The sequence below is a fragment of the Papio anubis genome, chromosome 11 (assembly GCF_008728515.1).
Source record: "Papio anubis isolate 15944 chromosome 11, Panubis1.0, whole genome shotgun sequence".
NCBI classification, from domain to species: Eukaryota; Metazoa; Chordata; class Mammalia; order Primates; family Cercopithecidae; genus Papio; species Papio anubis.
The window spans coordinates 38,152,297-38,180,037 of NC_044986.1; the positions used below are offsets into that span (position 1 = coordinate 38,152,297).

The 27,741-nt window shown below is 43.6% G+C and overlaps 1 protein-coding gene across 50 annotated transcripts in view; it reads left to right on the plus strand.

Moving 5' to 3' along the window:
• SORBS1 (sorbin and SH3 domain containing 1) overlaps window positions 1-27,741 on the plus strand; it is a 254,758-nt gene that overhangs the window by 54,845 nt on the left and 172,172 nt on the right. For 46 of the 50 annotated variants that reach the window (XM_021943495.2, XM_021943508.2, XM_021943501.2 and 43 more), the window contains exon 2: window positions 18,294-18,379. The exons of 3 other annotated variants lie outside the window; for them this stretch is intronic. The gene's annotated coding sequence lies outside the window, so the exon portion shown is untranslated. Of the gene's footprint in view, window positions 1-16,329; window positions 18,115-18,293; window positions 18,380-27,741 lie in introns of those variants that run through there. One more of the 50 variants, XM_021943497.2, reaches the window with a different exon arrangement.

The window sequence follows — 27,741 nt, forward strand, 5'->3', positions numbered from 1 at the left end:
GGATTGTCAGAATCTGGATTGAATTTAAGGCATCTCCTGGAGGTTATTTTTTGGACCAAATTATAGATTACCAATTATTTTATTATCCTTTGGTCATAAAAGTAGAGTGTAGAGAAAATATACAACCCTAGTAAATTGTTTGCTAGACTCTGGAAAACTTGGCGGGGGTGGGGTGGGGTTCCTAGAAGGCACCTTCCTTGAGCTCTCAGTTTCAGAAAACTCTCAAAAGATGTCTTCTGTTCATATTTGGTGATGTACAGTGTTTGTGGGGCAGTGGTGGAGATGCCTGTGTCTGGGGGACCCAGCTGGATTTCTTTAAAGTCCTAAGAAGTGCCCCTTTTCCAGAAGGGCTGCTACAATCCAATCTCTGGAACGTGGACTGTTATCTGAGTTCTGACAGTTTTACTTTGTTCCCAGGGCCACCCCCAGTCACCTCCAAATTCTTTGTATAATTCCAGAGGCCATTCCTCTGGGTTTATCCTGCTTCCTCCACGCTAGTGAATAACTCCCACCTCCTGCCCTTTGTCTCTCTATTTATGGCCCTTCTGAGTTCTGGAGAAGACTTCACTGGGACTGACGTCAGTGAGCTTAACATCTTTCTCATGAATGAGGAATGAGAGAAGGCAACAGGGCAATGCCCCCATGGCTTCCACTGTAAGAAACTTGAAGACTCTGAATCTTAAAGTTATTAGAGCAGTTGGAAGCCACATGGTTTTAACAGCTCTACTTGTGTACCTCTGGTAATGAGCAACTCACTGTCTAGGAGCCACTCTTTCTAATGTTGGATAGCTCTTCTCATTGGAAAGCTCTTTCCCGCTCATCTGACATTCTTGTCTGGAACTTTCATCCATTTCAGAGGATAGGAGCATTCTTGACGGTACAGTTTGTCCAACCAGTCAACATATTACTCTTCCTTTTGTTCTGACATAAGTGGTATAAAATGAGGTAATAGATGCATTTTGGAAAAAGTAATGGCACCATACAAATGCAAGAAACATTATTGATTGGCTTTTATGGCTTAGATGAGTCTGACTTGAACTTTCAGCATCATATACTCCATTAGTTGAGAACATTGCAGTGACCTTTTTTAGGAAACAGTTTCCTGGAGATTTAGTCAGTGTAGAAAAATACCATATTCAGCCTTTATTCCACAAAAGTGTCACATATTTATATGTCTGAATAGTCTGGGCTGGGTGTGCCAGCTCACACCTATAATCCCAGCAGTTTGGGAGGCTGAGGTATGAGGATTGCTTGAGCCCAGGAGTTCAAGACCAGCGTGGGCAAAACGTCAAGATCCCGTCTCTACAAAATACTAAAAAAATTAACTGGGCATGGTGTTGCACGCCTACAGTCCAACTACTTGGGAGGTGGAGGCAGGACGTTCTCTTGCATCCAGAAGTTTGAGGCTGCAGTGAGGTATGATCACGCCACTGCACTCCAGCCCGGATGACAGAGTGAGACTCTGTCTAAAAAAAAAAAAAAGTCTGGGCCACTACTGTTTTGACTTAGATGCCCTTTAATGTCTTCCTTTCCCTTTCCCTTTCCTTTTTTTTTTTTTTTTTGATGGAGTCTTGCTCTCTTACCCAGGCTGGAGTGCAGTGGTGTGATCTTGGCTCACTGCAACCTCTGCCTCCTGGATTCAAGTGATTCTCCTACCTCAGCCTCCTGAGTAGCTGGGATTACAGGCGTGTGCCACCACACCTAGCTAATTTTTGTGTTTTTAGTACAGATAGGGTTTTGCCATGTTGGCCAGGCTGGTCTTGAACTCCTGATCTCAGGTGATCCACCCTCCTTGGCCTCCCAAAGTGCTGGGATTACAGGCGTGAGCCACCGTGCCTGGTAGCCCTTTAATTTCTGTGTGTCCCATTTTGTTTTTCACATATCTCCCTCTATGTGAACGTGTGTGTATGTTTAGTTTTAAAATTCTGGTTTTTTTTTTAGAGAAGAAAGATATTAAGTAAGAGCTAACTATGGTACCTTTAAAAATGAAATTCGGAAGTTGAAGATTAAATTACTTATACATTTTATTAATTGATACTTTCCAGGAAGAAAGTATCCTGTTTTGTGCAAGGGAAGATCAGGCTGCTTTTCAGGAAGGGATATCAGAAGGTTAAGAACAGGCTTTTTGAGTGGTGGCGGCTCTGTAATTCCAGGGCCTACCCATCCCTCACTTCTAGGTGCCTGTATTCCTTCCCAAGTCCTCACCCACCTGTGACTAGATATGGTTAGGGAGGAGGACCAGTTTTGTACATACCAGAACAAGTATCTTCTAACTGTATTTGAGTCTTGATAAAAATGAGTCTAACACGCAGCTGTTGTCCGGGTGCGGTGGCTCACGCCTATAATCCTAGTTCTTTGGGAGGCCGAGGTGGGCGGATCCCCTAAGGTCAGGAGTTCGAGACCAGCCTGGCCAATATGGTGAAACCCCGTCTCTACTAAAAATGCAAAACTTAGCCGGGCGTGGTGGTGGGTGCCTGTAATCTCAGCTACTTAGGAGGCTGAGGCAGGAGAATCACTTGAACCCGGGAGGTGGAGGTTGCAGTGAGCCAAGATCATGCCACTGTACTCTAGCCTGGGTGACACTGTACTCTAGCCTGGGTGACAAAACAACAACAACAAAGAAAGCATGCAGTGTTACACGTTCTCCCACCTGCCCTAGGACTTCTCTTACCTTCACCCTTAAATGCTTTCTCTTTGGAAAAATCACTTGGGTGCAGTTTGTTGAAACTGGTCAGCAAATTATTGTTTCCATAGGTCTGGCATAAGTCTCATTAGAAATGATTTTATGAGGCAACCGTAAAAGGAGCTGGTTTTCTCAGTATTTAGAAAACTCTTGTTTTCTAAGTAGTGAGTGTATTGCCAGAGGTTCAGTTTTGTTTTTCTTATGATTTTGATTTATTTGAGTCTGATAGAATGGTATCAGTGACATAAGGAATAATTACAGCATCTTTTGAAATTCTATCCTGGAACCCCACCAGGAACTGACCCAGATTGGTGCCAAGGTACACATAATAGGTTTTAGGTTTTTGAAAATTGGAAATGCTAGGCTTTTTGATACTTAAAGACCATTGTTTTAGTGGGTGGAGTTCTTTTTTGATCTTCTAAGTTTAAACTTTTTAGTTCGGGGTGGCCAGTGACCGTCCTGTGTTGTGAGAGTTTAAGAGGCCTCTGAGAAGCAAGACCTGCATGTGTGTGTGTGTGTGAGTGTGTGTGTGCACACATGTGAACACTCACATTTGCACTGTCTTCATTTTGCTGACAAGTTTTAAGCTTTTCTGGACTTTCTGCTTTTACTGAATCTTCAGGATGCTTGCTATCTTAGGAAATTTAGTATGATATTAAGTCTTTAAATAAAGATAAAAATAATTTGCTTTAAACCAAGAAAAAGAAAGAGAGAAAGAGAGAGATTGGCAGCAATAAATTAACATGTTAACATTGGTGGACAGATTCTTGTGTTTTCTCTGAGACTTCCTTTGTTTTCCCAGCTTTCTATGATTAACATGTATTACTTTTATATTAGAGAAAATGATTTGTAAAAAAGCATGGTTGCTTTGAAGTTCATTCTCAGTCTGCCGATGGGATAACAAGGTAGAGAATACAGGAGGGATGACAGATTGGAGCTTAGGGACGTCGGGAGCCGGGGCTGCCATGGGAACTGTTGTTCCCAGCCTTTTTGTCATCAGAGACGCCCTTCTTTTGTTTTTATACTTATTTATTTTTCTTCTAAATACCCCTTGCTCTGAAAAATTTCATCCAACCCAACACCATGTTTATTAAGTAATAATATATTTCCCCACTCTTGATCAGTTGAAGATAGACTTAACTGCCTATTAGAGTTACCTGAGCCTTTATGGAGTTGCTACTGTTCCAGCTGAGAGTAAAGATGTGTGATGTTTGAATTGACTCTTGTGTTAGACATTCATCTATGTCCTCTACATTCGTTTCTACCTGAGTGGAGTTTTCTGGGCTGTGGACCCAAGGCTGAGGCTCTGCGGTTAGGGCTCCTCTGTGTTTTGGACCTAGGATCCCCGTATTCCTTCTGACACTGGAGGCCAGAAATAGGCATTTTTTGTGGCTGGGAAATGCCTCCTCCAATCCATGTTGGTCCTAATCTAAATGAGAAAGAAGAGAGCCAAATTCCCCAACTCCAGTGTCCACATACTCGGGTTTAAACCCACTCCCGTGGAGTCCCGCAGAACACGGGAGGAGGAGCTTCTGGCACCGTTTCCCAGCCCTGTACTCCAGTTTTCTGGTCACCCTTTCTGACGCTTCTGCTGGGGAACTGTGAAAACAAAGAATGGTAACCATACAAGGAAGCAATCCAACTCAAACATAATCAAAATTAATTTAAAATGTTAGTGGATCTCTTGTTGAACACCAACGGGAGAGAATTAAATTATTAATGCCTAGGAAAATGAAATTCTTTCTCCGTCTCTACCACTTGGTATCTCGTACACGATGGCAGCTGCTCTTCTAGAAACTCCCTTTTACTTTTCATCTCCTCACTCTCCACAGCCCTCCAGGAATAGGGGGGCGTAGAAAGCCTCCCATCCCTTTCATCTGGACAGGTGCCGAAGCTAGAGGGGGCACTTGTGTTCTTACAGGATGACCTCAGTTCCATTCCAAGGATAGGGTATAGAACAAGAGTTTTTAGTTTTTATTGGAACATGGACCCCTTTGAGAATCTGATGAAAGCTTTGGACACTTCTTCCAGAAAAATTATATGATAATAACTAACATTTATGTTGTAGACATTGTGCTAAGCACTTAGGTGTATTATCTCTTTTGATGCTCATCACAACCCTGTGAGGTGTAGGCACTGTTATCTCTGTTCTGCAGATGGGAACACTGAGCCACTGAGATGTTAAAAGATTTGTCCAGGGATACACGTATAAAAAGTTGTGGAGTCTTTGCATATAATTTTAGTTGGTGCTCAGGTTAAGATCTTCAGCTCTAGATTATGAGCCACCACCTGCAATCACTTAAAGACAGATGTCTGTACATGTAACAGGGTAGCAGGTGGATACTAATCCCCAGGGCTGGTGACCAACCTGCTTGGCAGGGTGGTGAAGGAAGGGAAAGGCTGCTCTTGGCTCCCCATTTGCAGAGTCCTCCCCCGTCCTCTTCGACCAATTAGGTGAATCTGTGTGTGGGTTTCTAAGTGTCTATGCTTTGCAGCGATCCCACACAGTTATCTAATTGGCATTTAATGTGAGCTGGGAAGTCAGACAATCCGGGCTTCTCTCTTGGTTTTGTTACCACCAGACTGTGCGACTTGGGTAGTCATTCAGACCCTGTGCGCTCATCTGCAGACCAGGGAGAATGAACTCTGGACTTCACTGGATTGGGAGGGTCTTGCTACAGTGAGAGGAAGTCACTGCGCTTAATGCATCTTCCTGTGGCCCGTAAGTGAATGGCCTGCTAGAAATAGTGTGCACATCTTTTTCTTATTAAGATTAGGGCTCCCAGAAACTGACCTGTGACTGCTGACCACACTTGACATCTGCAGTTTTTGGAGTTGCAGTGAATGTTTTCTTAGAGCTCCAATCAATGATTAGTAATAATTAAGATTTTGTAATAGCTTGTACCCCCTCTTCTGTCTGCCCTTCTTCCCACCCGTTTGGCCATGACCCCCATGGCAGGTATCCTTAAAATCACAGAGCTGTGAAATGTCAGTGCTGGAAAGGAACTTGATCACCTGTGGCCAGCCATGCCATTGTGCAGAGTTGGAAATAGGCTCAGAGAGGTGCAGAAACTTGCCCAGGGCCACACAGCTAATCCATAGGAGTAGAGGCTGGGTCATATTCATCATAGTTTCTCTGTTTTCGTCCTCACTGCCTCTCAAACTTCCTCAGTGCATGGAGAATGGAGGAACAAACTATTTGTACAAGCAGAGCCATTTTAGAAGTTCTTCATGGCGCTAGGCCCACAGTTCCTCACTTTCAGGTCATTGTTAACTTCTCCAAGCACCAAGATGAATCTCTGCTATAGACAGAGACCTGGGAAATATCCCTGTCTATTTACTGTGTTATCCCAGGTAATGTAGAGATGGATATAGCCAGGCGGTGTGTTGAGAGACTTTTGGAGGTCAGGGTGGTGTGGTTTATTAATGGCTGTGCTGGAGCTCACTCTGCAGCAGAGGTCTAATTTGGATATAAAGAGCATCTTTTCTGAAGCTGGGTCCAGCTGATCTGAGTGGTGACATTCAGCACTACTAGGCATTAGCTTCTAGCATCTACCACCTCTTGCCACATGCCACTGTGAGTATTCATGGACTTTCTCCTCTTCTCTCTGCGAAAGAGAATTCTATTGCCTATTACTCAACGTTCCTGGTAACACTACCTTCTAAGGAGAAGTTTCTCTTGGTTAGTTTAGTGCCTGGGCCTTTTTCATATGGAGTCAGGGCAATGAGTAGAGGCTGAATTAGAGAGCTAGGAGGTAGGGATGGTCCGAGTGTTTGTGTGTGTGTGTTTGTGTGTGTGTATGTGTATGTGTGTAAGCAGCTACTGGCATCTGAAAGGGCCAATAGTTGTAGGTGAAAAGAGAGAATGAAGGCCAAAGGAAAGGAGGAGGGAGAGGAAAGTGTTTATCAACTGGGGTTTAGGGAGAGTGAGGAGATGAAAAGTAAAAGGAAGTTTCTAGAGGAGCTGTCTGTGTTTAGGATATCAAGTGGTAGAGAAGGAGAAAGGACTTTGAAGATACTTTCCTGTGCATTAATAATTTAATCCCCTTCTTTTGGTGCTCCACAAGAGATCCTCTAACATTTTAAGTTAATTTTTATTATGTTTGAGTTGGATTGCTTCCTTGTATGGCCACCAAATGGACGCTGGGCTACATGGAGACCCAGTTATGTTCAGGCAACACTGGTCTGTTCTATCTGGGGCTGATGGTGAGGCAGTAGAGTGTGAGAAGCACATTCTGGAAGATGGGTGATGGCGGAAGTGCTCTGTGGCGGGGGGGGCCTCGGGCTGATTTGCTGAAGTCAGCTTGTACTTAGTGTTACTTCATTCTGCACAAATCCCAGATCATTTTCCTGTGTTAAAAATAAAGAAATATGTCAGAGTTCTCAGATTCAGTGCTTATTTACTTCATACCCTCTCTTCAAAAATAATTTGAGGCAGTTTGAATTTAGTGGGGAAATGTGGTAATTCATTCAGACTGTATTTTTTCCATAAATAGAAAGGAAATTTGCTTTGAGAAGAAAGAATAGGTTGAGTTTCTAGGCCACATTTTGCTGAAAGAAATATTATTGGGGAAGGATATTTTAATTTTTGTTCTCCAAGAAATTGCTCTTTTGTTCTGCTTTGAGGTGGAGGTGGTTTAGCACAGAGAAGATTTTTAGACCAAGGCAAGGAGCAGTGACTGTTTGGCTTAGATAAAGAGAGTGCTTTCTTCTGTGTGTGCCTCGTGGGGTCGAATCGATCTGTGTGAGCTGCCTGTCCAACATTCACGTTCAGTGAGATGACTTCTTTGAGTGGCTAAAGGCCCCAGAACAAACAGGCTGCTGGGACTTGCAGGTCTGTGCATGGAGCTTCTTTCTGTTGCCTCCTAGAAGGGCAGAGCAATGCTTCTGCGGAAGAGTAACATCCAGGAGACTGACACTCAGATTTCAGGCAAGAGTACCAGGCAAGAGCAGGAAAAAAGACCCGCCTGGTACTGCTGGTAAGTAAATAAGCATCACAGTCTTATTTACTTATTTATTTATTTTTTTAGAGACAGGGTCATGCTATGCTGCCCAGTCTGGAGTGCAGTGGCTGTTCACAGGTGCGATCATAGCACATTGCAGCCTTGAACTTTTGGCCTCAAGCCATTTTCCTGCCTCAGCCTCCCGAGGAGGTGGGACTACAGACCCACACCACCATGCCTGGCTTCAGCAAGGTCTTTTTAGCCCATTGGCCAAGCTGTTGGGTACCTTGAAATTGTCTATATTTTTTGACCCCCGTAAGGGGCCTTGTGTGAGGGCAGGAAGTGTCAGCTGCCTTCTGATGTTTGAAGCAGTGCCCAGGGCAGACGGTGATTGCCTGCCTAGGTTTGAAAGATCTCAGGAAAGCAGCCCTATGCTGGCAAAAGGCCTGTGACCAGTTCCTGGTCTCTCCGTGGGCCACACCTGCCTTGTTCAGGCTGGTCTGTCTGACTGGCTGGGGAAGTCCCCAGGGAGTCTTGCTGATATTGGTCACTATTTCTCAGCTGTGTCAGTGTTTCTCAAAGTGACTTCTAGACCCCAGGCATCAGGATGTTCTGAGGCGCTCATGGGAAATGTGTGTGCCTGGACCCATACCGGCTGGACAGAGTCAGAATCTCTGGGGGGTTCGGGCATCCCAGATGATTCCTTTTACCCTGTAGATGGAGAACCACTGTCCTACTTCCTGCCACTGTGCAGAACTGGACATTGTGGTGAGTAAGTTTGAAGCCAGATGATCCTGAACTCAAATTTTGTGTCCTTAAGGAAGGCGGGGAAGGAAGAAGGGCCGGCAGTGTGCAGGTGTTGAGTACCAGCTGGGAGAAGATGTGTGGTTAGTGCTTCCAGCTCTCTTCTTTTATGTGCGCTCAGCAGCAGCCCAGGGTGTGGATGTTATCGTGCCTGTGTACAGGGGAGGAAACTGAACATCAGAGATTGAGAACTCGTTTAACATCACACATTTGGTAGGTGGAAACCAGTGTGGCCAACCTTCTTGCCTTTTCAGTTATGACTGTAATCCCCACTCTAGAATGATGAGTGCCTCCTTGAGTCTGGCTGTGCATAGGTAATTTAAGACTTTCTAGTAGCCACGTTAAAAAAGTAGAAACAGACAAAATTAATTTTAACAACACTTTTTTCTAACTCAGTATATCCAAAATATTATCATCATTTCCATATGTAATTGTATAAAAAAAACCTCTCAGATATTTTACATTCTTTTTAAAAATTCTGAGTCTTCAAAATCCAATGTGTGCATGACTCTTACAGCACATCTCAAGTCACATTAACCATATTTCAAGGGCTCAATTGCCACCTGTGGCTGGTGGCTGGTGACGTATGTCCCACCCTGCTGTCCAGGTAGCCAGGCATCAGAGTTTTCTAGATCACTGATTTCCAGGCACCCCAGGATGGATTCATGCTGGGCAGACTGCTTGCGTGTCACCTGAGGAGAGGATATTAAAATTCATCCATCAGGCTGGAGCCCCAGGTGATCTTTTTGTGTAACCTGGTTGGAAATGGCTGTGCTAAAAACATTCACTGGCAATTTACTTGGGTTGTCTGTGACTATGCCCGCCCCCTTTTCAGGGACAGTTGCATTCCAAGCACGTTCTCTAGGAGTGGGGGGGTGGTGGGGTGGTAAGAAAGGTGGGAGAATGCACACCCTGAGGGTCTTTTCCCTACCTTACTAAATAGAACTATAGTTTCAGTGGAGAAAAGAAATCCTATTTATTTTTCTGAATGTGATCTTGCATAAGGGGTGGAACCTTTCCTTTTGATGGCTGAGAGCAGGATCCTGTGTTCTCAGGAAAGGCGAGATGAAAGAACCAACATACTTAGGGGAGAATGAGATATTGTGTACTTAAGCTGTGTTCTTTTCCAGTGGTTTGATTTTAAAGTTTATTTGCTGACTTAGAGTAAGAAATTGGGTCCAGGAGTCTAAACCTCAAATGCTTCAGAGGTCAGGCAGGTAGCACGAGATGAAGGGTAAGAGATTGAAGACCAAACTGTTAGGAATGTTCTCCTCTCTCACAAAAATGTTGTGGTCTTCCTTTTTTCTGGAAACATAAGACTCTTGACCTTTCGTTTTCCTGTTTTTGATAGATAAATATTTATCTTTTGTAAGAGAAAACCCGGTGCGTGCAGTTGGGATCAATGGCAGCCAACACTCAGCTTTGGTGTTAGGGAGATGAATCGGAGAGCCATGGCCGTTTACAGGGCAGCAGCTACTACCCGGCTCCATCCAGTTGTTCTCCTTGAGGCCCAGTGTTGCCAGATCCTGTTATTTTTAAGGAGAAGCCACATTTTGAAATTATAAAAGGTTTGGCTTTATAAATTTTATCGTAATTTAAAAACCATTATAAGGCCAGGCATGGTGGTTCGTGCCTGTAATCCCAGCACTTTGGGAGGCTGAGGCTGGCAGATCACTTGAGGTCAGGAGTTCCAGACCAGCCTGGCCAACATGGTGAAACTGTATCTCTACTAAAAATACAAAAATTAGCTGAGCGTGGTGGCGGGTGCCTGTAATCCCAGCTACTGGGGAGGCTGAGGCAGGAGAATCTCTTGAACCTGGGAGGTGGAGGTTGCAGTGAGCCAAGATTATGGCACTGCACTCTAGCCTGGGCGGCAGAGCAAGACTCTGTCTCAAAAAAAAAAAAAAAATCATTATAGACTCACAGAAAGTGGCAACAAATGGTACAGAGGGATCCTGTGTGTCCTTCACCCCACTTCCCCAGTGTTAATATTTTAGGTAGGTATAGTGTGACATGAAAACCAGGAAATTGACATTGCTGCAATCTATAGTTCTAATTCAGATATCACTTGTGTTGTATGTACTCATTTGTGTGTGTGCACACATGTATGTAATCCTATGCAGATTTGTATAGTCACCACCATAATCAAGAAAACCTTTGAGGCTGGGCACTGTGGCTCATGCCTGTAATCCCAGCACTTTGGGAGGCCAGGCAGGAGGATTGCTTGAGCCCAGGAGCTTGAAACCAGCCTGGGCAACATCATGAGACAATATCTCTGTAAAAAAATAAAATAATTAAAAAGAAAATCTTTGGCTTTTGAATTATTTGTGCAAATATAACATATTGAAAACTTTGTTTAGGTCTAAAGAACATGCCATGGGCCTGGTGTGGCCTGCTGGACCTCCAATTTTCAACCTCTGTTCTAGTCTAGCCCTTTCTTTCTTTTATTCAGATAAAATTCACATAACACAAAATTCATTGTTTTAACCATTTAAGTAGACATTTTTTTTTTAGCGTCTTCACAAAGGTTTGCAACCATCACTACTAATTCCAGAACATTTTTGTCACCCCAAAAAGACGCTCCATTCAGCATTTTCACTCCATTCCCCTGTATCCCTTTCCCTGACAACCAACAATCTACTTTCTGTCTCTATGGATTTATCTATTCTGGACATCTCATGTAAATGGAATCATATAGTATGTGACCATTCGTGTCTGACTGGGCCTTTTATCTTACAGAGGAAGAGACTTAGGGCCAGAGAAGGAAGGTGTCATGCCCATAATTATACTGCTGGCAAGCACCCTAGTCTGGACTTGAACCCAGAACCAGTACTCTTTGTACCATACCTTTCTGCCTGTTAGCATTCAGGTCTTCAGTTTGATGACGATGATGGTGAAACTACCACCCCAGCTATTTCTTATCAGTTGGCTTAAGTAAGCATGCATAATAACAATAGTTCTGTTACTTGTACTGAGTATTAATATTCTGCAAAGAGTCACTTTGGAAATGGGAATTGTCAAGGAGCAAACAAGATAGTTTAGTTCAGTGTGTGTTTATTGAGTGCCTACTATGTGCCAGGCTCTGGGCCAACAGGGATGAATTGGATGGGTCCCAACCATCAAGGAGCAGTCATTTGGGGCAAACAAAGAGATTAAAGATAATTTCCAGATGTTGAGGGCAAATATGACTGTGGGGCAGAGAGAAAGGGTATCAGTTCTGGCCTGGGGGTGGGGTGGTGGTGGTGGTGAGGGATGACTTAAGGGGTGGAAGGAAGCTACCAGGTAATGAGGTAGCAGAAAGATGTTTTAAGCAGTAGAGACCTGAGCAAAGGTTTAGGCATGGGATCCAGAGAGCTGAGCCATGAGCTCATTGGTGGTGATGGAGGGCGAAATGGGGTATTGGAGATATGGTTCGAGGGGTGGGCTTGGGTTAGAGTCTTGAAGGTCTTGAAGTCATAAAAGGTCAGACATCCCTGTGGATGTCTGAATTTTTCAAGCTGAGGATGGCTGAATGGAAGCAGAGTAAGAGAAGCCAAACATGGGAACTAGGTTTCCTGGGAAATACCCAAGTCTGAACAATTGGGGTGGAACTGGGGGTATATGGTGGTGGAACCAGTATCTAAGTAGCAACAGACTTGAGAAGAATCAAGGCAAGAGAAACCAAGAGACCCAAGAGAGGCCATGGTGAAGTCCTGCCCATGCTTCATGCCATGATGAAGATGCCACGGGGCATCTTTAAAGGGCTCTTAGGCCTGTTCCCACCGGCCTGCCGCCTCCTCCTTGTTTACCCACCCACCCACTCAGCAACATTTTACTGAGTCTTGCTATGTGTTGTGTTGCTGGGGGTACAGCAGTAAACAAGTTGGGCAAGATTCTTACCGCCTAAAGGGAAATATGGATAAATAAGATAATTACAGATTGTGAGAGGGTCTACAAGGAAAGCGGCTTTTGCTGGCGAGAGTAAGGTTAGGGAGTCTGGGCTGGCCCCAGTGAAAAAGCATATTTGATCTGAGCTCTCAAAAGTGAGAACGCTCTCTTTCCCTGGTGAGAAAAAGGGGGAGAGCTTTGCAGGCAGAGAGACAGCAAATGCAAAGACCCTAGTGGGGAAGGACCCTCTGGCATAGGGTACCCTGGGCTTCGTCGAGATTTTTTCAGGGGGTCTCAAATCAGATAGAAGAGGTTTCTGGAGATCTGGCCCTACACTGTCTTAGGGAGGGGGAGGAGAGAGAACCATTAGCTTTGGGAGGAAGAATACATATCCTAGTGGAGGAAAAATTGTGAAGTCATTGTGAATCATTGAAAGTAGGCATGCTTTCCTTTTTTTTTTTTTTTTTGAAGGGGGAGCTAAACTCATTTTGCTATTTTTCAACTAATTTCGTTATACTTTATGAGCTTTGTGTCATTCAGAGAACTTGGAAACATTCATTCTCCCTCCTACTAAATCAGCGGAGTAGGTGGAAGAGCTTTAAAAAGCTCTTGAGAATTCATCTTCCTTTGCCAATGGATGCAGGAGGAGGACAGCTGGGCAATGGGAACACAGCCAGGAGGTGGTTGGGAAGTGGGAGCCACCTCAGCACTGAGGACCCGGGAAGCTTCAGCGGGGTTCACATCCTGGAGATGTTGGCACCGGTTATGGCCCCAGTGGGTTTTGTTATGGAAAAGAGAGAAGTCTTTTTCAAGGTCAGAAAAGGGATTCATTTTGCATATTAGAACATCATCATCTTAAATAAAATAATGCAGTGTGATTTTAAAAAACACTGCCCATGGCGGGGCACAGTGGCTCATGCTTGTAATCCCAGCACTTTGGGAGGCCAAGGCAGGCAGATCACGAGGTCAAGAGTTCGAGACCAGCCTGGCCAACATGGTGACACCCCGTCTCTACTAAAAATACAAAAATTAGCCAGGCATGGTGGTGTGTACTTGTAGTCCCAGCTACTCAGGAGGCTGAGGCAGGAGGATCGCTTGAACCTGGAAGATTGAGGTTGCTGTGAGCTGAAATTATGCCACTGCACTCCAGCCTGGGCAACAGAGTGAGAGTCTGTCTCAAAAAACAAACAAACAAAAAACAAAGAAGAAAAAAACACTGCCCAAACATGAAATAGATAACTTCTGATTTGTTTCCTTCCCAAGTTGGTCAGCCTCAGGGCCAGTTGGGTATTTTCTCCCCTGGACTGCCTGTGTTTGTTGATGGAAGAGTTGGAATTTGTGGAGGGAGAAGGAGAAGAGAATATGTCGTGAGCTCAGAAAGCAGCTTGGGCCTTGGATTTGGAACAAGGAGAAAGGGACCAAGTCTGAGCTGAGTGGCATGAAATTCAAGGTGTATTTTGAAGGAAACCTGAGGGCTCCAAGGTGCTATATTGGGATACAGTGAGCCAGTCAAACAAAGACCCCTTAAAATTTTAAAACAACAGCAGTAACAAGGCAAAGCAGAAATGATTATATGGATCCCTGTCCATATATAGGCTAGTGGGACAACAAGTGAAAATATAAGTGATTCATGCTAGGAAGGAGAGATATATGGGCTATGAGAACTTGTAACAGGAGAGGCCAGAGTGGTCCAGAGTGGGTTGGGTGGTCTGGATTGATGTTTGGTAGGAATGAGGGTGGCAGAGGCAACTTTCACAATGGTTGGTATTGATCTGTATTTTTGGGATGGGGGACGAATAAGGGAGATGATGGTTCGAGGTCTTTGGCAGGGCCTGGGACGACTCTTGTGAGGTCTTTTGGAGAGCTGGGACAGAGAAAGGTCTTGTTTTAGGCCAGAATATAACAGTACTGCAGGGAAAATTAGTGAATCTTTTAAAAATTGAGGACCACCACCGGGCGTGGTGGCTCACGCCTGTAATCCCAGCATGTTGGGAGGCCGAGGCAGGCGGATCACGAGGTCAGGAGATCGAGACCATCCTGGCTAACACGGTGAAACCCTGTCCCTACTAAAAATACAAAATATTAGCCAGGCTTGGCGGCGGGTGCCTGTAGCCCCAGCTACTCAGGTGGCTGAGGCAGGAGAATGGCGTGAACCTGGGAGGTGGAGCTTGCAGTGATCCGAGATCACGCCGCCACTGCACTCCAGCCTGGGAGACAGAGCAAGACTACTTCTCAAAAAATAAACAAATAAATAAATAAATAAAAATAAAAATTAAAGACCACCAAGAAGGGGCAAATTATGATCTTGAGCTTTTCCTAAACTTCCTCTTCCACCATGCTTTTCCAAGTTTGCATTATGGCTCACATGGAGGATCCTTAGGTTGATGGGAACACCTGCCTGTCTCCTTGTTCCTTGGAAGGATAGTATGGATTGCTGCTGGGCCTTGCAATCAGGAAGGTTGACCTTGGTCAGCTGTGGGTTTCTCTGGTGCTGGCTGCTGCCTGAAGGTCACCTAGTGGCACCTTGTAATGTTGGGGGAAGAGATTTCTGCAGGCTGGTGCATTCAGGGAGCCAGTTTACTCTGATCCGTCCATCATCTTTGCGGTACACAGCATTTACTTTGCCAGTCTTAGCTTGAGATTGCTCAGGTTGTTACATGACCACAAAGTGGAAATCTGGAAAGAGAAGTGCTCAGCCGGGCTTGGCAGGTTTGCAGGTGCTGCATTGATCGGTAGAGTCCTGCCCTTTGGTGGGCAGGAAGGACCTGATCAGAGTGCTTTGGAGCTATTCCTCGAAGGCCATCTGCATAACTGGATGCTCCCACATCCTTTGTTCTGCCAGAGCAGTGAACCCACACAGGTGTATGAAGGCTCAGATCTGCTGCTGAGATTGGACACCCCCAATCGTTTATCAAGAGGCACTGACATTGGGTCATGGTGTACAAGGGATGGGGGCAAAGAGGAAGGCCACTTCACTACCCATTTGCTATTCTGGCTGCTGGCATTCCTTCTTTTTTTTTTTCTTTTTTTTTCTTTTTTTTTTTACATTTACTTAAAAGAAGTTGTGATTGTTGTCATAGTGTGATGCAGAGAGTAGGTAAACATACCAGGGATGTGCTACTCCCCTAAAGATCTGGATCCTTGGCTCCTTCCTGGAGGATGCTGAATTCATGTCCTTGAAGAGGTTTTGGAGCTTCTGAGACCTCTAGGTGAAATACACTATTTTGATAGTGGACATCACCATCATGTGTGAGGAGGTTCTGGACAGTGCTTGGACCTCCAGACCATAGATTCTGATTTAATGGCACTGGTATGTAGGGGATTATTTTGTTGCTGTAGTTCTGCAGGTGTTTCCAATTTTCAGCCATACTCGGGAACCTGCCCACTAGTTACTGATCCAGGGAGACTCTTCCGATTCTTCAGGTGAATTCTGCCTCTTTGTTTCCTCATATGGGCCTTGAACTGGAACCCTACCCTTGACCACCTGTTTGGTCTTTACTCCTCTGTGTGCTTCTTTCCAGCCTGTGTTTTGGAGCGCTTTTCCCCAGCTTTGCCTCAGTCTAGATCAGGGCTGGCGACTCACTTCTTTCTTATCTATGAAGAAAAGGAGGACTCTATGTGCGGATTTTGATGGGCAGATATTCTGGAACATTTTTTCACAAAGCTTCCTGCTTGAGGCTCAAATGCATAGTAGCTTCTTGCTGTGGAAATCCAGGCCCTGGGGTGGAGATAGACAGGGCAGCCTTGACTGGTATGAGAAAAACATCTTTATTTACTGTCTTCTGTCCATCATGAAAGGCTTAGTATTTCTTTATTTCTTTTTTCTTTTTTTTGAGACGGAGTCTCACTCTGTCACCCAGGCTGGCGTCAGTGGCGCTATCTTGGCTCACTGCAACCTCCGCTTCCTGGGTTCAAGCAATTCTCCTGCCTCAGCCTCCTGAGTAGTTGGAATTACAGGCATGTACCACCATGCTTAGCTAATTTTTTATTTTTAGTAGAGATGGGGTTTCACCATGTTGGTCGGACTGGTCTCAAACTCCTGAACTCGTGATCCACCCGCCTCGGCCTCCCAAAGTGCTGGGATTACAGGTGTGAGCCACTGCACCTGAAGGCTTAGTATTCCTACCACCACGTTTCTTACGTCCTGCGGACTCTGGGACAGCAGACTCCAGGGAGTCATAGGTAGGCATTGCCAGGAAGCAGGGCTGAATCGGTGACATTTTTGATATGGGCACTTGTCAAGATAAACTTCTGTAAGTGCATAAGTAGGGCTGTGGATCAAGTTCCAGCAGATGTTGGGTTACGTGGCATTAGGCAGGGGCTTTTAAGACCCAAGGCTAATAAGAGATCTGGACAAGACCAAATTGTAGGGGCTGTTCTCACCTCCTTGCTTTTGCCTCCATTGTCCTCCATTTCTCCCTGTGCCTGGTCCACTCCCATCCAAGCGTTAGGATTTCCTGAGGCCTCTGTCCATGCTAGGAAGTATCTTTTCACCTCCACTATATCAGGTGCCCCTGCTCAGTGCTCCCGTAACACAGGTGCATACTGAGATCACTACACTTACCGTAGAGGGTTTAGCTCTGGGGCAAAGCATTTGACTGCAGATCACTACACTTACCCATTATTTTATAATTCATTTTGAGTGTCTGGATCTATCTTTTATTCAGATAGAGCAACTTGAGGATCTTGTTCACTTTTGTATCTCCATCACCTTTCATACTTCCTGGAGTGTAATGGGGCTCAATAAATATTTAAGTGAATGAATCAATAAATTCTTTGTGGGAGTGATATAAATAAGTACTATCAAGATCTTATTGTTGAACATTGCTTTCTTATTACAGTGCTGTTACCTTGCACATAAACTTATTTACAGTCTTGTATTCAAGATGCATATTAAGGGAGATTTTCCTAGCAGACAAAGTATTCCAGACAGTTTGGGACACTGAGCACTTTTGATGTATGGCAGGCATTTTAGTGGAAAGTGGGGTGCTTCAACTGTATTTCCTTGACTTTGATACTTCTCTGAAAGTATTATTTTTGATAATTATTTTTAATTAGTTAATTGTGTGTATTTGTTTATTGTATTAATTTTTTTGCTTAATAGTATAACACTAGTATGTAGTCCAGCATAGTGAAATAGTCCTGGATTAGGCAATCGAGAGACCTAGGTTGACCTCTGCATCTAACTATGGGAGCGGGCAAGTCAGTTTCCTGCTTTCATTTAATTCATGTGAAGTGGGAGTGTTGTACTTGTTTGGGGGTTGCAAATGTCTGCAGGAGTGAGGCCACCAACTTGAGTTACTGTATGTGCTGTACCATTTTTTTTTCTTGGAACTAGGCCCCTTTTGTTTTCCCACTTTTGTTAGAATTATAAGTAGAAAATATTTCTGTACCACAAGAAAAACAATAATGCAAGGGTAATGACTAATGACAACCCCAGTTCTTCTCTGTGTTGAGGACACAGTAGCGAGTGGTGGGAACTGTGGTATGTTGGAGCAGCCAAGCCTGCCTATGAAGTGTGACTGCTTTTAATGCTTAGCAACACCTGATCATTTTCAGACATAAATGTGGGCCATGTTGACAGGTCTGATTTTTTTTTTTCTTTCTTTAAGAGAAGCCAGAAATCTGAGTTTTTGGGTGATAGCTCTGATTTTTATGTTTGGCTCAGATTTTCTAAACATATCCACAGATGAAACGTAACACTTCCACCCTGGATGTCACCCCTTGTGCTTTCGGTTTGTGATCTCCATTAAAGATGATCTGTGAAGCTGCCTTCTGCGCAAGATCCTGTGATTCTAATGAGTACCATTTCAGCCGGTGAATTAAAGATTCTTGTTCTGCTTTGGGAAGTCAGAGTGGGGAAGGAAATTGGGCTAAAAGAGATAGGGGTTTAAGCCTAAATTGCCTGGCAAATGGTGTTTAAATGAGTCCCCTTGGGGAGAGGCCACAGGGTGCCTGTGATTCACACCAGGTGTTTTGTACATTTGTGATTACAGGAGTTGGCATCGTTTGGAAGAGTTCGTGAAACCTTTCTGCCCAGAGCTCCTGGACCAATGCGTCTTCCCACCACCTTAAACCACTGGTGAATATATGTGTTTTTTTCCTTCTTCTCAGTGAAGGGAAATACTTTGTTAACTGTAGAATGTAATTTGTCCTTCCTATTAGAGAAGGAAGGATACTGAGCTGGGCCTAGGCATATCTGGGTTTTGGTACTTACTTGGTTCTGCCATTTTTACTGTGGGATTGTAGGTGAATTCTTTGACCTCCCAGGCCCCAGACAGAGAAACATATCCTGCTGTTTAAGGATATGTTTGCTTTGCAGACTAAAAGAGATAATCTATGCAAGAAGTAATGTATGCACAAATGCTTATATTTGCCCAGGGAGAATAAAGTCCTAGGCAAATAGAAGGTAATACTGTTTGACTCTGAGATGTAGAGCAAGGCAATTCTCGCCCTACCTGCTACATTTATTAACTTTATTAACACACTTTTTCAAGTTGGAGTTCCAGATGTAAGTGTTACAGTGTAGCTGCCATACTCAGCCCAATTCAACTGACCACCAGTTTGGGGCTTTCTACCTTGACTTTTGTGATGTTCATAGACATCTTCATCTGCTAGTCTCATAGGGGTATTCAAGCAGCGCACTTCTGAGCCAACAGATACATTAAAGTGTGAAAACTGATATGTTGGAAACAATGGGGTTTAAATACTTATTTTCTGAGACTTCCAGAGTGGTTCTTCAACAGATTTCCATTCTCTCTCTTTTTTTTTCCCCTTCCTACCAGTATAGCTACCATTTTCTTGAAAGATGAATTAACAACATTTCACAATTACTTTCATTTTTATTTGAGATCAGAGAATTTCACAGTTAACAAATGTTCTTCTTTTTCTGAAAGAAACTTAATTACTTATCACAGCAGGTACATGTCTTGCTTCTATGACAGTTGAAAGAGGCAAAAATATGTCCTTAATAACAGTGTGTTCCAGTGCTGAGGTGAGAGTGCCTCCAGGTATGATAGCTAGTTGATGCTGGAGGTCTTAGGTGAGATACTGAGGGTAAGGACCACCGTGGGCCAGGGACACTGAACAACGCTTGCATCTTTATTTCAGCTACTCTTTGTAGAGAAAAGCTGGCCTGGTTAACACTGACTACCTGGTCAGCTCCTATGATGTGGATCAGGTGCTCTCGTGACCCACTGAGACAGATCCCAGTGGGATGGTCACCTGGTGAGTTTGCAGGGTGCTGGGGATTGGAACAGGAAGGAAGGGCAGTCAGGATAAGCAGGCCCAGGATTAGGAAACCAGCTCAGCCACAGGAGGCTGGCTGTCCAGACTGCCCTGTCCAAGGGGACATAGTGACATTCTGAGTCCCAGAACCTGAATTCCATCTGGTAGGCAGGAAGAGCTCTGTAGTGGAAGTCCTCAGGGAAGCAGATGGCATCAGGTAGCAGGACACTTAATGCGTTCAACAAATATGTATTAATGCCTGCTCTGTGCCAAGGCACTGTTCTGGGGATTCAGTGGTCATAAGACAGACCGTGTCTGTGCCTCCCTGGACCTTAGATTTGAGTGGGAATGATAAGAATGTGAGCTCCATGAGGGCAGGGGTCTTTGCGTGTCTTGTCTTGTTTACTGTTGTATCCTCAGCTCTTAGAAGAGCACCTCACACCTGATGGGTGTTCACTAAGTATTGTGAGCAATACTATGAAGGAAGCAAACAAATAACTAAATAGACAATCTAATTTCAGGTGGTAATGCGTGGTATGAAAACAGTAGAACAAGGTGAGGGGCTGGCGGGGCTCTTTTTAAAGAATGGTCCAAAAAGGGTTCTATGTGTGTGAGAGAGAAAAAGAAGATTGACTTTGTCTAGAGACCTGAGTGGAGTAAAGGAATCAGGGGAGGAGGAGGAGTGTTCAGGCAGAGGGAATAGCAAGTGAAAAGAAAGGCCATTGACATAGGATAAGGTTGGCTTGTTAGGGGAACAGGAAGGCAGCCAGTTTGTCTGGACTTGGTCTGGGGGTGTTGATAGGGAGGGAGAGTGATGTGAAATGAGAGTGGTAGGTGGGAGCCAGACCCTGTAGGCTATGGTAAGGAGTTTGATTTCTTTTCTTTTTTTTTTTTTTTTTTGAGGCGGAGTCTTGCTCTGTCGCCCAGGCTGGAGTGCAGTGGCAGGACCTCCGCTCACTGTAAGCTCCGCCTCCCGGGTTCATGCCATTCTCCTGCCTCAGCCTCCCAAGTAGCTGGGACTACAGGCACCCGCCGCCACGCCTGGCTAATTTTTTGTAGTTTTAGTAGAGACAGAGTTTCACTGTGTTAGCCATGATGGTTTTGATCTCCTGACCTCATGATGCACCCGCCTCGGCCTCTCAAAGTGCTGGGATTACAGGCGTGAGCCACCGCATCTGGCCAGGAGTTTGATTTTTACTCTGAGAGTGATTGGATTCCATAGTCCATGTGATCTTCTTTGTGCTTTAACATTTTTCCTCTGGATTCTGAGTGCAGAATAGATTCTAGGGGCAAGAGTAGAATCTGTATAACCTATATCACTGGTCCTTCCAGTGATCCAGGCAGGAGATTAGGGTGTGACTTGGATTAGAGTAGTGATGATTGAATGATACAAAGAAGTGGTCAGACTCAGGATACATTTTGAAGGTAGAGCCTTCTAGGTTGCATGTGGGGTATAAGTAAAAACAAGAGTCAAGGGTTAGTCCCGTGTTTTTGGCTAGGTGAATGACGTTGCTGTTCACTGAGATAAGGAGCAAAGAGGGACCCTAAGGGTTCTGTTGTGTCATCTTAGGTTTGAGATGCCCGTTCAATATTCCCATAGAGATGTAGAGTTGGCTGGGGCTGGAAATGGTATCTCTCAGAGTCATCGGCATATATATGATATTTAAAGCCATGTGACTGAATGAGATCATCTAGGGAGAGAAAGGAAGAGATACATAGGATTTTTGACAGAGGAAAGAGGGAAGGCGAAGGCAAAGGGTAGATTTTCCATATCAAGTCCCTACTAAGAAGTAAATGAAGACATGCTAATGAATATGGTTTCTACTTTATGCAAATATGAATTATACAAATGAGATAATGTGATATAAAAGCAGTCATAAAGTCTCACCTTATGTAAAAAATTTGAAGTGCTGTGACTTCCCCAAATCAAGAAAATTAGTTTCAGGATTGCATCATTATAAATCTGGTCAGCTGAGTGAATTATTAGCAAGCAGGAACATCCAGCAGCCTTTGCCAATAGCCTGTAAGCTACACTGCTCGTAGGCAATGGAATTCCACAAGCCATTTCAATGACTAAGTTTAATTTACATTTCAGGTATTTTTACATTTTAAATTATTACATTTCAGGTATTTTTCTCATTCAATAGTTATATCATCCAAAAGTTCATTAATTGAGGGCTCACTAAGTGAAAACATACCTGAAAATCAGTAATTTTGCAATGAAAAGTTAGATATGATAAAATTTTCTGAAGAAGGCCAAACAGGCACCATGACTTACAGGGCTACAAGTTAGAAGATATTTGTGATTATCTTCAAAATATCAAGGATAAATGCTACAAGATAAAAAGTATACTGTGTTTGGGAGGCCGAGAAGGGCAGATCACGAGGTCAGGAGATCGAGACCATCCTGGCTAACACGGTGAAACCCCGTCTCTACTAAAAAACACAAAAAACTAGCCGGGTGAGGTGGCGGGTACCTGTAGTCCCAGCTATTCGGGAGGCTGAGGCAGGAGAATGGGGTAAACCCGGGAGGCGGAGCTTGCAGTGAGCTGAGATCTGGCCACTGCACTCCAGCCTGGGCGACAGTGAGACTCCGTCTCAAAAAAAAAGTATACTGTGGTGGTTGTGGTAGATGTATGCATTCCACCTGTACCCCTCAACTACCATTGACTGATATGCGAAAATCAGTTCTGACTCACACACATCTTCATCTATTTGTGGGCTTCTGGCATAAAATGCAGCTGCTCCATATTTGCTTTGTCTGTTTCCCAGACAAATCGTCCTATTGAGCTTCTTCCATCTTCTCACTGGGCACCTGAGTTTTCCCATTTTGAGGCTCCTAGTGAGTTCCTTTAGTCTTGCAGTCTCCAGCTGCCATAGACATTTTTGCCTCTTCCCACCATCACTGGCTCCAAAGCCTATTTGCCTCCTCCTCCCTCTGACTGCCTTTGTAAGACTTTCAGATTAGGATCCCCCCCAATCCCCCTGCCTCCAGAGCTTTTTAATAGCCTCAAGATTTCCTTCTTTGAAAACATTTTCACTCCTTCCCTCAACCCCAACTCCATGTGGTCTTCTCAGGCCTTTTGTGGAAATGATGACTTAAGAGAGGGCAGGATGATCAGCAGCATTCTGGAATGGGGTCTCTCCCTCCCGTGGGCATGGGCAGTGCTGACTTGCTTCTACATGTGTTTAAAGACTCCCCAGCTTGAGTGAAAACACTCTGAGTGGTACTTCCGGAACTTGGAATCTCTAGAAAATGAGCATTGATTATGTAGTGTTCTCTGTCTATGACCAATGGTTTATGGCAAATGAGGGTTTCAGTGGAATGGTATTTATGACGAATGGCATCAACCCTGGTTTTCATTTGTTGTCTTTTCTCACAGAATGGAACCTAAATAAAATTAGAAAGAGTGAAACTTACTGGTAATTACAGGGGGAGGATTTTTCCTTCTGCTTCCTCCTTCAGTAAGTGATTTCAGGAATTAAAAAGGTATGGGACCTTCCCATGCCCCTGGAGACTTAGAGTGGTTGGACATTTAGAAACTGGTGGTATCCTTCTTAAGTTAAACACACACACACACACACACACACACACACACACACACACAGCTGAGGCTGTAGAATAGTCTTCAGTGCTTGTATATTTGTAGACCATCTCAGGAGGAGATGCCTGAGATGGGTAGCTACTTTAAATTTTTTTTGTGGTATGTTTATGTATTATCTTTAAAAAAGATAATAATAGTATCCCTTTTATTCTTTATAAATGATCTAGAAACATTGAAAGCTTCCTCACCAGTTGGCTTCATAACTCCTCTTGCTCAATGTGTTTTGATTGAGGGCATTGCCTGTTCACAGTGCCTTTAATTGGTCTGAGGCTTCACATTTATTAACAACTTGGGACTTGAGTACTTTGACTTGAGTTTCAAATTTTGCATGTATGGGGATATGTCAGTCAGGCCAATTTCTTTCTTCCATCCTTTCCCTTATTTCTATAAAGGATTTAAAGCTGTTTGTGCTCAATATTTTCTTTATTCAGCAGCTTTAGACAAATATGGATTTGAAATGAGGTGGTTGCCATGAGTTGAGCCACAGATTATTGCCATTTCAACTGAACGTCTCACTGCTGCCCTTTAGGGAAAGGTCTTCTTGCATTGTGGAACAGAACAGGATTTGGAATCCTTTGTGATTGATAGTTTCTAACTGCGGAGTTCAGACACATTAAAAAGCAATTCAAACTCATTTTCTTTCTCTTAAGAATCCCAGCTTCCCTAGGAAAATGCTCAAAATAGAATTGGTATAAGTTGCCACCTCTCTGAAAGAGTAGGGTAGAATTCAGTGTCCAGAACCAATGATACCAGTCACCACACTGCTGTTTGGAGTGTGTGCTTTTGGGGGCAGCTTCTCAGGGGTCATTGGCTAGAAGTATCTCCCTGGGCTGCCATGTTGCTTTATGTCACCAGAGGTTCATAAGGCCACTTTCTGGCCAAAGTTATTGTGACCTACAATGACATCATATCCATTTCATGCGACAGCGACATCTCTTAGGTGTTGGTGTTTCTCCAAGAGATTTACACATTTGAACTTGTACTTTTTAAACAAACAGGAAGTTGTAGCACATTTGCCAGCCACATGTAAAAACAAGATACTTTCTCTTTTTCCATCTAGTGACTACAAATACTGAGTGGAATACATTTTTTGTCTTTCCTTTTTTTTTTTTTTTTTTGCCCTGGTTTGGAGAAGTAAACATGAAATTGTGTTGGGGTCGTCACTAAAACAAGGAGATCAGCATCATCTCCGGTGATTACTGCACGTCATGGGAAGAAATCATTCTGATTGTTCCACTGACTAATTTAGACAAGGCACCATCTGATGCCTACTTCACAGCAGTGCCCTCATCCTGCTGTCTCCTTATCAACATAGAGATGACTCACTCCATGTTTTCCTCACTCAGAGAGAATTTCTCTAGTCTGCTGATTACAGCAGTGATTAAATAAAAAATGGTTCCAGCAGAGGTATGCTTGAAAAAAATGACTATTATTTGTGCTTGTTGAACTTTGGATAATTCAGCATTCCCTATCATAATCAGTAAGGTACTGGTTTTTAGGCTTTTCAGGTAAAGGGTCAGGAACCCCTTTAAGGTACATGTGCACATACACAATTTCCATATATAACACTTCTACATTTTTAGGAGATGACATTCCCCTGCTCAGTTATCATGCTTAGTCACACATCCCATTCTAAGTGTGTCTGCTTCTGGATAGCTCTGTGTGGCAGGTAGGTGCCTGCTGTAAAGGATGGCTTTTCTGATTAGATCTAGGTGAAAGATTGGGGAAGATAGCTATGTTCAAGGCAGCCTAACTTCAATAAAATTTACAACTTCCAGAATTGTCCCAGCATGGACTCAGAAGCTGGAAATAGTCTCTTATATAAGTTGCTAATTCTTTTAATTAAAAAAGGAGGCAGAAGCACCTTTACACTTTCTGTTTTCTTTCTATTTGAGACAGGGTCTCACACTGTTGTCCCGACTGGAGCGCAGTGGTGCCATTATGGCTCACTGCAGCCTCGACCTCCCAGGCTCAAACAATCTTCCTGTTCAGCCCCATTAGTAACTGGGACTACAGGTGTGTGCCACCATGCCCACCTAATTTTTGTATTTTTTGTAGAGACAGGATTTCACCATGTTGGCTAGGCTGGTCTTGAACTCCTAGGCTCAAGCTGTGCACCCACCTCTTCCTCCCAAAGTGCTGGGATTACAGGTGTGAGCCACCGCGCCCGGCCTGATACCTCTCTTTTTAAATAACGACACTAAAATGTAAATGATAGGGAAAAAAATATTGGGACAGTAGGGTAAACCAAATATTTTTTTCTTTAAAGAAATTTGTGTGTTTTATGGCTGGGCCTGGTGGCTCATGCCTGTAATCCCAACATTTTGGGAGGCTGAGGTGGATGGATCACCTGAGATCAGGAGTTCAAGACCCAGGCATGGTGGTGGGCACCGATAATCCCAGCTATTTGGGAGGCTGAGGAAGGAGAATTGCTTGAACCTGGGAGGCGAAGGTTGCAGTGAGCCGAGATGGCGCCATTGCATTGCACTCCAGCCTGGGCAACAAGAGCGAAACTACGTCTAAAAAAAGAAAGAAAGAAAGAAATTTGTGTGTTTTTAACTAAGGGGAAGGAAAGAAAGCAATAATACAATTTTTAAAAAGTATTCTTTACAAAAATCAAGTCATTATATTAGTTTTGAAACATATAATGTCCTTTGTATAATGTGATTTACTCATAAAAATACCATGTTGGGAACATTTATACAAATTTACTCATTACATTTGCTCTTAAATATTTTCATTTTATTTTTCAAATAGAAGTGAACTACTGAACTCAAAGGAGTTGAACATTTCTTAGTTTTTTTTCCTTTTAATAGTCAGACAAAAATATAAAACTGGATAATAGAAGTCGCCAGTGTTTTAATGAAAGAAAGAATTAGTTTTTGGGTCTGGTACCTTCTAAAGCATCTGTAGATTCTAGAAAAGGAACTTCACACCACTACCACCAACAAAAAAGCCCAACGAACCCAAAACTTGAATAACTGAACTTAATCCGAGTTATTCCTATTTTATGAGCCATCATGATCCACATTTTCTGTTTCTTCTCATATCACCATTGCCTTTCTGAAATCATTCTTCTAGACTGCTGAAGACTAAATGCTAGCCCAGATGGAGACTGAATTTCAACGTTTTTCATTTTTAGCTTCTTGGTTTTAGGGTGAGAGTTCATCAGACTGTTGGTATACGTGCCTTGCCACCAACCCTACAACAACCTGCTGTCTCTGAGATTTAGTTGTTTCTGATATAAATGAGATCATGTCTGGGCCTTCCTCAAGCTCAGACATTCTAGAATTCCGCTATCCTGTCCCATGCCGCACACACTCAGTGCTGGGGAAACTTGGAGTACTGGCCATGTAACAACTTCTGTGGGGTTCAAAGGGCAGAGTCTCAGTAGAGATGGGTTCCTAATGTCATCGTTTATTTCATGGCAAACACCAAAGAAGAACTAAATACAGTGAATTATATACTCACCAGCTCATGGTATCATCCTGAACTTGCAGCACTGGGAGGAAATTCTGTAGCTCTGTTTAGTAGATGGTACAGAGTAAACCAGGAAGAAGGGTTTTCATCTTCTTGTCATCCCACAGAATATTTCTGATGACTAGAGCTCTGACGTCTGTGAGCCTACCCGTGTTCACTGGTGCTCATGAGACTTGGACTACTCTAATAATTGGATTTTACAATCCTAGGTTATATTTTTTCTTGATTTTTTTTTTTTTTTTTTTTTGTGGTGGGTCCAAAGCCAGTTGAACACCATCTCTTGGCCGTGATGAGTCAAAATTGTGACCAGTACAAAAAATAAATGGCACAGAGCTTTAGCAGAGGAAACAAAACATTTTGTAGAACATGCTCAGCACAGGATGGTGTAATGGAGGCTGCAGTGGGTGTCTTGCTGTGGGCCTATGTCAGCAGTCATTGGCTAAGAGCTTATAATGGCACTTAGAGCATGGCACAAATGTATATATACACCCACAAAGTATAGTGTACTATATGTGCAATATACTAAACCTGTTGTGCTTATATTTTATACTAAATATATTGTTTTAGGAAGTTATTTCCAAAATAGCCAAAATACATCATTAAAATGATTCAGCACTGCTCAGGTTGGCATTAAGTGGGCTGTGTGTGTAGGAGCAAAGGAGGCATCAGAGTTTTGAAAACTCTGGTTTTAGAAAGGATCCTCTTGGCTGAATTCTAGACTGCATTCCTGGTCCCTGTGCTGATGATACTGTGTATTTTGCAGCTCTTTAGATTGCCTCAAATTCATTGATTTTTTTATTCATTTATTCAACCAACACATATGGAATAGCTCTAATATTTACACAGGGCCTTTTGCCATGCAGAGTACATTCATATACCTTATCCCACCTAAGTGTGCTTGTTTCAGAGCCCAGTCACATGCATGGGCAACAGCCTGCATTGGTTGATGAATGCAATCTCTATTTCTTCCTAGAGTTTTTCTCTTTGCTTTCTTTTGTGCTTGTAAGCAGAGATACCCATGGTTTTGTCTGCACCATTTAGGAAGGAACTTAGGACAGGTGGGCAGGAGGGTTGCTATGGGAGTTGTGCTGGACAGTCATTCCCAGGAACAGAGGAGGTGGGAGTCATCGAC